Here is a 13,816-nt window from a genome sequence, read left to right as displayed (position 1 = left end):
GGAAACGACAGGTTTCTTATCAGTCTCAGAGGAGCGTCGTTATGACCTACTAACCTCCCGTTGATTGTAATTTCACACCCACTTTAAATGCTACCGAATGTTCCCAATTAAATTTCTTTTATGCTGAGCTAAACACGCTCTGGTTGGGAATTTTAAAACGATACCAAATGGGGAACAACGCCGCTTCAAATTTAATTAATATGATGCTTGCAACCTTAAAAACTAGCACAGCAGAACGAGGACGAGATGCAAATACTGGCGAAAGGGAGGTACCGCACAACGTTAACAGAATATAGTCAAAGGGTTGACTTTCAAAGGCCATGAATTTTACATAAATACTAGAGAGCCGAATTCAATAGATAGTGGTTAGAATATGAGAAAACAAACAGGAAAATATCTAAAGATGAAAGCTAGAATATTACAGCTACATAAATTAAATAGTAACATTCTCGTTCGGCCACGTATTGTTGGAGTGGTATTGGCATGTTATGCAATGGAAAGTAATTGGCAAGCTTGTTTACATGGCGATAGTGTAGCCACGGCCACATTAAGTCAACAAGGTAATACCACCGGAATTCAAAAGCATTATTCAATGATACATAATGAAATGGTTTTTTCAAATTGCTTTACTCACCAAGCAAAAATTTGGAAAAAACACTTTATTGGCCTTTAATAATAAATGGCAAAATCGACCGTTTAACGTGATTGCAAAATCTCGACTGTCCGAACAAATAGTTCCATAACACACCAAAAAAATACATCATTAGAGAGGCCTTTTTTTGCAACTCATATCAGTTAACAATAACAACAACTTTTGCTTAAATATTTTTAGGCTATAAATAAACAAATTCATCAATTTCTTTATTTGCTGAATTGCTTGGATTGCTTTATTTAATTCATTCCTGAAATTTGTTACATTTCTTATGAAACATTTAAAATTTCCTAGTTTTTTTCTCACATTTTTTCAATGCTTAAAATGACTGTTAAAGCAAAATGACTGATAAAGCAATTCAAGCAATTCAGCAAATAAAGAAATTGATGAATTTGTTTATTTATAATCTAAAGAATTTAATAAATGTAATAAAACAGTCATTTTAAGCATTGAAAAAATGTGAGAAAAAAACTAGGAAATTTTAAATATTTCATAAGAAATGTAACAATAACAACAACTTTTGCTTAAATATTTTTAGGCTATAAATAAACAAATTCATCAATTTCTTTATTTGCTGAATTGCTTGGATTGCTTTATTTAATTCATTCCTGAAATTTGTTACATTTCTTATGAAACATTTAAAATTTCCTAGTTTTTTTCTCACATTTTTTCAATGCTTAAAATGACTGTTTTATTACATTTGTTAAATTCTTTAGATTATAATGTTCAGTTTCCTATATTATTCAGAAGAAAGTGTTTTATAACTTGGCAATATTTATTGGGACTTGTTTATGTTTAATTTATTCCTTGGATTTAACGAATTATTGGCAGTCCTTGCATCTAGAACATACATTTTTTTACTACTTAAATCCCCAAATTTATACAAATTTCTCAAATTCATTCAATCTCCAAAAATAATGCTCGGATTGTTTAAATCTTTTTATTTTTTTTATTTTTTAGATTCTTAAAATTTTTGAGATCTTTTACATTCCTTAAATGTTTCGTTTTAATTTATTTTTTATATTCACGATTCTTTAGATTGCTTAAATTCATTAACTTCCCAAAATTGTTGTTTTCTCTAATAATTTTATTTTTTATTTGAATTCTACAAATTCTTGAAGTTTTTTATACTAGTCAAATTATGCGGTTTGTTCAAATTTAAACTTTTCACATTTCGCTCTAAATTCTCAAATTTTGAGATTTTTATCTGCTATCATATCAAAGTCCCTAAATCTATAGGTCTGAGCGAGTCCACTAATCGCGTTTCCTTGTTGATGACGTCAAAACGGTTCGCCTTTTGGCGCGAAGTTTGAATACATTGGTCAGCAAGCAAACTGCAGTACACCGGTGTATTTTTGCATGCATGTATTTTCACTTTTGACACTCAATTCAGTCATAAACTAATTCGACCAAACAAGCTTTTTTTAAGGTTTCATGATGAGCACAAGTGGTGTCCCCAATCGCTGCTTGACCCAAGTGCCTTTTATGAGAATAGTAATTCGCACTTGGCTAGCAGTATCAAAATGCTTTCAAATGTAAGATCGGAAGCTGCACTCTCAGAAAAGTTTGGTTTTACCTCATCATTTTCTTCCACAACCACGTGGGGAACACCAAGAAAACTTCAACATTTCGCACATTTTGAAATGGTCTGCCATATGGCAATTTCTGCCAGGAAATGGTGAGGAACACAAAACTTTTTGACAGTACAACTTCCGGTCTTTCAATGAATAAAGTTTTTGTCATTAAATTTTTTGTGTCCCAGGACTGAGTGTCTTAAGATCCTGGGATATTTCTGATGTGTTTTTCTTCAAATAGGAGGTAAATACGATGATAATAAGCAGGCATAAGAGCCAAAAAGAGACTGAATATTTTTTTGGGTAGAGGACCAATCATACAAATGCGCCACTGCTCTCTGTAGGAACCCTGTCGAATTAAATGACACGAACCGTTATGACGTCACATCCTCTCTCACTCCCCGTAACGGCACCCACCCATACTTGGCAACTCGCCCAGACCTATAGATTTAGGGACTTTGCTATCATATGATAAAAAAATATTTCTATCGTTCATTTTAGTTGTCTAATGATAATGAAATTGGCTATCATCTACTTGTTGTGTAGTTAAAAAAAGTGTTGTATAATATACTCATTATACAACAAGGTATATAACATAGCTACATTACAATATTTATTTTTGATTATAAAACACATTTTAGTAACATTTGACTTTTAAAAAAAGAAATAGTACACTTGTTGGTTAAATCTTTAAAATTTTAACAAGATTTTGCATTTTTTAACCGTGAGCGGTCGTAGATAAAACGTTGTATATCATACGTGAGCAAAATGCCATGAGATTTGTATGAGTCGCTTATAATTTAACATTTCTTTTGCATATAATACAAATTCCTATTTAATTTCTTCCTTTTTATTTTATTCAATTCTCAGACTTGAATTACACATATTCTTATTCTTATTAGATTTCTGATTTTCTTTATGTTCCTTAATTTAACTTCGGATTTCCCCTTCATATTTTTTATCCAAAATGCTCTAATAAAGTGGTTCTTATTCACTGATTTAAGACAGACAGTATCCGTATTATTCTCTAGGAACCATAAAGAAAAGACATGCTACTTTTAATGACAACAACACAAGCATAGCTTTCTAACGGTTCAAAATTTGTCGCTACTGTCAATTCGTTTAATGCATAAATTGCAACCAGCGGACGCTTTGAATAAAAACTTAGAATGTTCTCGAGTATAATTGCATTCTGTTCACTTTAAAAATCTTATTCTCTCGATCTACGTCCTTGAAAATTACTGATCTTTTTCATTACAAAAACCAGAACCAATAGCTTAGAAAATGTTGCATTTAATTTTAAATTTTCGATTTAGCTTGCAGAATACTCAAGAACTAAATCTTGCAATATAAAAAAATTATCACAACGCAAATTGTGGGGTTATCCATTTAAAACGTAACAATGTTACTGATTAAAAAATGTGCTTTTGACGTCGGTTGCCAACGGATACAATTGGTTTTAACTATTCAACAGTAACTGACAGGAAGCAATTACACGTTTAAAATAAATGTTATAGAAATTATTTAACTGCAGGTATTTCTATTTTTGTTGGATATAAAAAAAGTGTCTGCATACATCCCGTAATCGGTTTAAATTATTAAGGTTTGAAGTCAAATTAAATTCATATAACTTTATTTGCTATGTCAACATTGTACAGTATCAAATTAAGATCTTTCTACAATTCAAATGTATATTTTATGCAAATTTACACTTGTAACAACTGTGATTATTTCATTAATTCCCACTTCCTCTGAAATCAAGATATGTGTGGAGGTTTTTGTATTTCTCCACTTTATTAACTGAGTTTAAATGCAGTCTATATCAAGATTATTTTAGACACATGTTTCATACACTTGCGTGATTGTCGGCTTTGTCCATTTGAGCTTTTACATGCATGGCTTTATGCTTGCATGACCTTTTCGTTGTTGAAGCTTTTGTCTTTATGTTTTTGTCCTGCAAGCTTTTGTTCTTTGAAACCGCTCCGCAAGTAGTCCATACCAATCTAAAACATTTGTATCATATTTATGTAAAGTTTGTCTGAAAATAGAGCCGAATTGGTGCAGCTACTAGGTATTGTATAATTCAGAAGGAATAGTCGGTATATTTTTTGTGTAAAATACTTTTGAGGATTCGTCGGGACAAGCCGTATCGAAAGTTATGAATGCATTAGAGCCTTAGGGACGTGTTCGACTTTATCCTATTTCGAACCAATGGGGTGCAACCTTCCGATCACTCGGCTATACATTACAGTGCTTTACAAATTGTGTGTAGATGTTTGCCCTCGCCTTTAGTAAATAAAATAAGTCAGTTTCGAATGGAAATATTCATAGAAAAACGTCACGTATATAAGGACTTAACAAAACCCTGATTTACGACCCCGAAATAAATAATGAAGAGAGCAAAATTTTTTCTTTGAAAACATGGCGACAGGAGTAATTTCCTAAGTAAAGTAAGACGATTACGATTTTATCGGCCATAATTCTCCTTGCCAAGGCCTATTTCGTTTAAGTGCGCGCTCTGATCCTTTCGGAAGCATTTAATTCCTACGTAATGTCTTCGTCAAGCTACTGTAATACACAAAAGATGATTATTGCGGCTAATGATTGACAAATTAGAGTGAGAGAAAAGGCAGCGTTTGTAATCCGCCGGGCGACATTATTAAGTGTAAGACTTTCGCGCTGCGGCAACGTCGACTTTGAAGAAGTTGCAGACATTTTTCTCTGGAGGTACTCAAGCCTGATTAGGAGACGTGGTCTCCATAGCAACTGTTAGCTCCAATATCCTTCCAATGACGACCACCACACCGCTACATGACGAGCCCGTTAACACCTGCGAGCGTGCCTTGAAACCCAACAGACACTTGCTGAACTGAAAATCGAGAGCCGAACTGACCTATATCATTTATTACGGCACCCGAAACTGTTATGGACGGATAAAGTGCATGGCCAAAACCAATCCTCAAAGGGCGGCCAACAAGATCTTTACGATGCTAAAGAGCAAGAGGCAAGACGCTGCGAATCAAATTAAATTGCCGGGGGAAGTCTATCTAAAACGGAAAAATTACTCCCGGCGCATCCACCATTTAAAATACCTTCGTTGGCTGTGTTATATTATATGTATTATTATGCAACGAAGCAAATTTTTAGAAAAATTATTGGCATGTTTATATTTTAAATCAAAACACATTAAATTTAATTCATAATATGCGATTTCCGGTTTTGTTTTATTTTTCAAATAAATGTTTTAATGTTATCGACACAATAGAAATTTTTTTTAAAATTAACTGAAAACTTTTATTAAAATTAATTACATAATTTTGAAAATGTTATAATAGCTCAACCACCAATCACAATGCACAATCAGCTTGTTGACGTTATCTATTATAATGATTTGCGGACAGTTTGTCCCTAACAGTTTGCCCCCGACAGTTCGTCCCCGGCAATTGGTCTTCAAACCTTTTCGTCCCTAGTCAATTCGTCCCCAGTTATTTCGTCCCTTTGAAAATTCGGCAAATTTGTCCTAAAAAGTCTGAAGACATCGGCCATCGACCCAAAGCATTTTTATGACTGTAAAAAATCCAAAATGTAAAAAATATTTCCAGATTTTTTTTATTGCTGGAAACGTATTCAGCATTCATCTTTTCATTAAATCTTCTCAAAATATTAAAAAATTACTTCTTTTTATGACTTTACCGAGAAGGAAAAAATCTCTGAAAATTGTTAAATATTCGAAATAAGTGCATAGTTAGTTTTTTAAGCGGAAAGAGATTGCCGGGTTGAAGATCATAAACTACTTTACCCTAATTAAGAGGCAACACACCCAATTCAACAATTCTTGAAATTGTCACCACGTGAATGAGTGAGTTGGCTTTATTTGGTTCTGTTACCACGTGCCAAGTACTTTTGAGTATTGTAATAATAAACGGACACCAACCAAACATTTTAAATGTACATATTTTTCTTGTACATTATATAACCCACATAATTTAAGTTAAGTTCGTTCAATTCAGGTTAAAAAGATAATCTCACTAAATAAGTTCTAAATGTCTTAGAAAATTGAATTAAAAAATGACAAATTACACCGTCCAGCAAAATTAACGCAAAATTTAATTTTTTTTTTAATCATCATTATTTAATTTTTTGTTAAACCCTTATTAATTTGTAATGCGTTTTTATCGGCTAGTATTGCAAGTTTTTGCATGTCTTCTCTATAAATGTTTTTATTTACCCGTGACAAATGTATTGTATTTGATTTTTTTTTAAATACAATAAAATATATTTTATTACTGTAAAGCTACCTTGTGTTGCAGATATTAATGTCAAGTAAAATTATATAAATCACATTTTTCAATTATTGTCATAGACCGGGGCAAATTAAACTGGGAGCAAATTGCTTTGAGGACGAAAGAACCGGAGACAAATTGACCGAGGGACGAAAAATCCTGGGACAAATTGACTGCGGGACGAATTGTGGGTGCAAACTGTCAAAAACGAACTGGTTATACCCCTATTATAATAGAAGGTACTGAAATGTCCCAAAAAAGTGTGATTCTTTGTTATTAACTAATTAACTTTTAACTGTTTTTTTTCCACGTACAAGTTACATTCGTTGAAACTCTAATCAGATTGGTCTGCCACTGACAAACATTTGAATGAAATTAAGGGTGAGGGCTTGATGAAGGTTAATCCACAATTAGATCAAATGTTAATGTATTGAATGTGTTATAAAAGCCGACTGTAAATTATTTCGAGCTAAAACAGAAATTGACGCTGATACGAGTAACAAACCAAATTGATAAACTTCTCAATTTAAAAATAAACAATGGCCAGTAAAATGGTGGATGCGCCGGGTCAAAACTTGTAACATTTTTCATGTTTAATTTTGTTCGACTGACAGTAATATTCAATTTCTAACTACGTGACAAATCTCGTTAACTCCCACAAAGGATACTTCTAATTCTTGTATCTCCGGTACATTCCATCTTAATTATACTCATTTACCAATTTGCATTCCATGACGAAGATGAACAATGTCACATCAGATGACGATCAAACTACACTTCCCCAACACAATTTCCTCAAGAATATATTTCATCACCTCGACATAGATCTCTAGCAACTTTGATAATATTTTCGGATTATTAAGGAAAGTTTGCTCTTTCGTGTAACCGTAAAATATTAACACTAACGCTGAAGCTCACATTTCTACACATTTTATAGACGATTTGACACCATCGAGGTTCATAGTTTATGACGCAAAGTAGTTACTTTAACCAAGCAGTTAAAATCGAACTGTATTCAAAGTTGTATGAAAATTTTAGAGTCTCCACCACATAAAACTCGATTATTTATAGCTGCGTGAAAAATCGGGTTGTGGGGTCACTCCGAGATTAACTTATTTAATACAAAATAAATAGTCACGGAAAGATTTCCGGTTTGGTAGGTTTTGCTGGTTCATTTGTCATTTCGATTCTGTGGCAGTCTTATCTGAACCCTGCTTGAGAAACACACCAATGGAAAAGCTTTAGCAAAAACGTTTACTATAGTTTGGTCGAGATTAATGACGGAGCAATTTCTTGAACTAAAACTAAACTTATAAATTACGTACGACTATTATGCCGGATTTTTTCAGGCTTGATAGTATCAAATTTACAGCTATTCTTGTTTACTAGACTGATCCAAAATTGTACTCACCTCGTGGATAATTCAAACAGCATTGTCACAGTAATTATTGAAGCAAAAATCAGCCAAATGGAAACAGTAAAATATTTAACGACTGTGTTGTGCCAAAAGCTGAAGTGTAAATAATTCGTCGAGACAAGCTAATGTGGATGCATAGTGAGAGATTAAACTCGGCATTGAATTCAAATATTAAATCCTTTATTGTCATATAAAGAGTCTTTGTTAGACAAAAGTCAAAGAAATGAAATTGGTTTCGAACGTGTCCCTCGTCGAGTAGCAATAAAAGTGCAACCGCCGAACGGCAAAATTGAACGAGTCTTTATGTAAAACAGTGTCTAAAACAGCGCCGGCGGTAGCTGTGTCTAAAGTGCCGACATCGCGTCGGCGGCACTGTCAGAAACCGCACTTCTTGACTTCATTACAGGTCTGCCAAACCACCGGGAAAAATATTCCTGCACCTGCAGGGTTTAGCATATTTGATGCGACTTATATCCACCCTCTCACAGATCCGTTATATTTTATTACCATATAATTTCGAAACTTTTTTCCACATCCTTTTATAACTCCCGACACCTAAAGAAATATTATAATTTCAAATTTCGGGGTTACTAACGGACCGGTTGCTCAAGAAAGAATGCTGTCAAATCGAATTATAACTTTGTTTGCTTCCAGGATTTAATAATTTTATAATCTGGTTGGATTCCTGGAGCTGAGACCAGCATTATATTCGGGTTTTGCATTTTTCTCAGATCTCACGTCTAATTTTAATTTATTTCCCGGAGGCCACAAATCAATTCGGTTATTATAGAATAACGTTATTTTTATGTACAAATCGTTTTAGCTTTATTATTTAATGACTTGGAAAATTAAACTTCGATTGATTTACTAATCTAGACATAAACTTGTGACGCGAAGAGAAAATATTCATTTTAACATAATAAAACTAGTAAGAGTCGACCGAGGAAATTAATCAAATTTTAGTTCCGCTCTACGACAACGCGTCTCAACTGTGTATGAATTTATTTCTTACAAATTGTTTTTACTGGGTAAACAACGAGTAAAACTCTGGGCCGCCATTACTCACCATCTATCATTTGCAGACTTTTTAATGAGCCACTCCGAAAACCCTAAACCCTCTAGTTCTTTGATTGATTCATCTTCGTAGTTCTACTATTTTAATTAAACTGCGTTTGCTTCCCAATAATCCAATTTTCTGTTTACGCCAATCCTATTACTCTCTTGACCGATTATCAGAAAGACTGCATAAAGATAAAACTTCACTGATATTCGTATACTTTACAAAGTGACAGATCTAACGGTGAAGACTTCAAAGCGACCTCTCCAGCCAGAGACTCTGCCAAAGTCTCTTCTGTGTTTTTTACGCCAAGTCGAACAAAAACCCCTAGAGAATCGCCGATCTTGCGAAGCGAAACTGTAGAGAAGCCCACCACCAAAGCTAGATTAACTCGTGCCCCAAACTCCCTAAACGAACTGCAACCCGTTAACGAAAAGGTAACATTAATATATTTTGTTTGCTTTCATTGTGATTTCAGAAACGGAAGCCCTATCTCATCTGTGGCCCTTAGCGATATTTTCTTGCCAAACTCAATAAAACTCTTCATTCTTCGCTGGGTTCGACCGACCATATTTAATCAGGGAAAGTTGTAAAAGCGAGTTTTCGAAATATTCTAGCGAAAGTGATTAACAGAAAACAAAGGTGAAGCGCTATTACAATAACTGTATAGAACTTAATTTTGCCAGGGATCTCCAGCGACCGGTTTGATTTTTTGTGTACTGATTCAATTTGAATCTTAATGAATTTCACTGTTTATTTGGTGTTGAAATTGTTTTTTAGGTACCCGAATTTGCATAAATTGATTGTTTCTTCCCAAACTTAGGAATTAGCAGCTTTTTAATTGCCGCCAATGCGATTTCTTTACCTCCAACCTACAAATTCATCATTCATTTTCAGTTGAAATACAAGAAAATATCTTTCTACATTGTTCGTATTTTTATTTTAGATTGAATAATGTCAATGCTAATAACCCAGCACCGGCATAAATATGCTAGCTAATAAAACACCGGCAAGTTATATCCTCCCTGAATGCATATTTCACGATTTTCCGGAAATATCGCAGGTAGACTGTTCTCTATACCGGATATTCTTCCAATAAGGAACGTGAATAGCGTAAACAAGTAATTTCTTCTGAAACTAGCTATTTTATTGCATAAAGACTGTTATAATTTTCTCATATTTTCGTTTTGAGTTATCAATAAACTTGCATCGAAGATAATTCTAGTGCATTGCACTAAATGAGCGTAAAATCGGTTCATAGCAGCATCGAAAAATTAATAATGACTAAACTTTTTCCACACCAACAAATATTTTAATTGCCGCAATGCAACAAAAACAGAACCGGAATGAAACTTCTATCGTTATTAAATTTAAATTGAAATTGCTTTCGGTTCTAGTGAACTATTTTAGCTTTTCAATTTTAATTGTTTTGTAATTTTAGTGCAGTGGCAGTTTTTTGAGAAACGAAATTCAATGCAACTTTTCGTAAATCAACAACGGTAGCGTGTTTAAACTAACTTCCCTATTCATTCGTTCAGTTAATGCCCGGAATAATCCAGTCAGATGCAATAATCTTAAATGAAGCAAAAACCGGAGTCTGCAAGCCTTCTTGCGAAATTGAGCGAAGAGTGTTTTAATGCAAATTACGAGAGAAATAAACAAAAATAGCATCGTTGTAATGAAAGGTTTCATTCAGCTTTATACATAAGCGGGGGTCTTGTGGGGTTCGCTCTGAAAGCACTTCCCATATTCCTTTCAATAGATGCATGCTCAACGTAAAAGAAATTCCCGGAAATGGGTTTTATTTGCAACGTTATGTGAAGAACTGAATTTTTTCAGGATTTAAAATAACATTTCCGTCATAAATTCTAATGAAAAATAATAGCTGAAAAAAACCATCTGCTCACAATTCACACAATAAATCTCAAACCCTATGAAAAATAGTACAAAAACTAAAGCCTGAATAAATTTGATTAACATTTATTAGCGTCGTCTTCGCGATATCGATAAATAATACCAGACTTCAGAGCAACGCGCCATCAGACAGTGTGAATTTATGACGCCAATACTTTATTAAGAAATTTCGTCGCGAAACAAAATTTATAATGATGTTATTCAAATGCAATTAAATTTGTTGGCTGAAATATGCGGGGCGCTTGTTGTGCTCCAAAAATATCTCGAGTGAAGGTTCATGGAAAAATTAATTCAGAAGTTCCCAATGCTATATAAAATTTATGAATTTCATAATCACGAACAGCCAGACGTAGGGAACATATTGAGATTTGTAGATAAAGCGAAATCGATGGCTGCAATTACGGTCATCATTTAACTTACAGTGAAGACTTGGTAGTTCGTGTCTGGGAGTCATCTGTGTTGCATTTCTGCAGTCATATCTCCGAAACTTAAATTAGTTTCTGGAATATTTACGTTAAATCGGAGGAGTATATTCGGCTGCATAATAAACTTTGTGGAGCCCAGTTTTTCTTTGTATTAGTCCCAAAGTAAATTAAGACTCTCTCTCAAATGATTTTAAAACTGATTGAATCAGTTTCCGTTGCAACTCTCAGTTAGTTCGTGAAATATGCATGAGAAATTGGAAAAACGCCTTTTCGTACCAAAACAAAATACGAAATCTATCCTTTTCATCCCCCATGTTTGCTCAAACTTTCTCTATTCGCTAAAATAAACATGCACTTTTTTCACGTCGAATGTAGTTTGTGCATAGGAAAATCCGCCAACGTTATTGAAAGCAAATCGTTGATAAAATCTGTATGGAGGAACTCGACATAATATCACAGAGTGTAGGAAATTTATGTACGATTTATTCTGTAAAGTTGCTTCCCAGTCTGTTCTCTCCAATTAATAAGAAGCCAACATCTCTGAGAAAATGTGCACCGTCATGATACTCGAATCCCTTTTGTACAATACGACCAACTTACGACCAAAGACTGTCCCTTACTAGCTTGCTTTTATAAATTGTTCTTGGCGCCATAACCCAAAATTTACACACCGTATCCTGCATAATTTCCTCAACCTCAACACGTAAATAAGAAGAGTATCTTACCCGGCAAAATCGAAATGTCAGGGGCGTTATATTTACTAAAAAATAAAATAGATTTAATATTGGTGGAGGCAACGGGCTATTTCCCCCAACACGTCTTCGCTCTCAGGTATGTGCTCCTGTAATTAGAGTGAATAGCTATTCAGCAGTTGTATTAATTTTCAGTCTGATGGATCATCCACTATAAGAGCTCATCAGTGTTTCCGTTTGATTGCAGCTCGTATTATCTGAAGGATAGGTTGTGCCGATCATGTGACAGAGTTCCTCATAAACGGATTGCGCATCCGCTTATATCCACTGAATCGATTCTTAGCAATTTCACGCCTTTTGGAGCCGTAACATTTAGCAATGGCATGTTTCACTGAATCGTTTATCTTCAGTTAGGTCACAAGAATCAACAGCATAATTAAAACATATTTTCATTAAGAGAGTGTTATTTTTTTAGTACCCAGTGAAAATTAGCTGTTAATTTATAATTACACCCGTCTGCCAGGTGTGTGTATATCGAACTCCATCAACACGTCCCGCTCTGATAATCAAATTTTCTCGTAGCGGGCGCCTTCCCCCTTTAACAAGAAGAGTTTCTGCAGACTCCTGCATAGCTGACGATGCACGTATTCATCGTTGTCTGCTGTTCTAGTTCGAGGCTAGGTAGAGATTCGCCTCAGGTATCCTTCCTAAACATTAATTACTTTAACAAATCTTATCCCGTGAGGCCAGAACTGGAACGAATCAGCAAAAACTGTTCTCGAAACCTTTATCAGCGCAAACAACTACTTAAATTAGAACTCGCAGTGGAACTGATAAAATAATTGCGCTTTCAATTCTATGTAATTGGAGACTAAATCATATAACAAACGCTCGTAAATCCTAGCGATAATCAAGAATTAAAAGTCGGGATTCAATTAGAGACGACTTTACATAGAACTTTTTTGTGATTTGAAAAGATGGCTGGTTGGGTGCGAGAAAAATGTATTACCTCGTAAATAGAATCTGTGTTGGGAGAGTAGGCGCCAAATTCTCTGCCCGAGGACGCCGAAGCTGTAATTAAGTTCGTAATGAAAATTATCCACCATCGGAAATGCAGAGAGGCCTAAAATTTATCACAGTGTTGACTACACAAATATGCGGTCGCCAGATTTTGCACTTAATTAGCCGATAGAAACATTTTTCATGGTAGCAACCATCATCAATATTGCTTCAGGGTACCGGAAAATGTAATATGAGATAACCACACTCAAAGAAGAGGTAAAGAGAACATAGAGAGGCTTCAAACAGAGAGCAAGTGAGGTATAGTTGCCCCAGGACACAACATCAAAGAGCTAACTTTCGAAGGAAAGAATAAAACAAAAATTGGATATTTATGGTCCTTTTTTGCAAATAACAACAAAGAAAGATTCATCTTGCATCCTAATTCTACAATTGAACGACGTTACTGCAATTATTTATCATAAACACACCAACAAATTATGAAAGAAAAAACTATAAATATTTATTACGGACGATTAATGAAAACTGTGAGTTAAAACACAAAATAACTAGTCTGAGCATTTCCAATATGAGATTTACAGTTAACGAGAAACCTTTTGCAAAAAACCTTTACAAGCTGTGCGCCGGTAGATTCTATAGCAAAAAGTTACAATGAAAAGTGCTGAACTCCAACTATGCAGCGAAAAATTGTTTGTTTCATACGATAAAAAAACTCCAGTGATTCTGTCGTTGCAAAAGTTGCAATTAAAAATGAATCTAAAATGACTATATTGAAGGGACGC

Source organism: Gnatocerus cornutus, chromosome 6 (assembly GCF_029298725.1).
Source record: "Gnatocerus cornutus isolate USDA-ARS CGAHR chromosome 6, icGnaCorn1.1, whole genome shotgun sequence".
Classification (NCBI taxonomy): Eukaryota; Metazoa; Arthropoda; class Insecta; order Coleoptera; family Tenebrionidae; genus Gnatocerus; species Gnatocerus cornutus.
The sequence above is the reverse complement of the archived record's forward strand: the minus strand, read 5'-3'. Positions refer to the sequence as shown.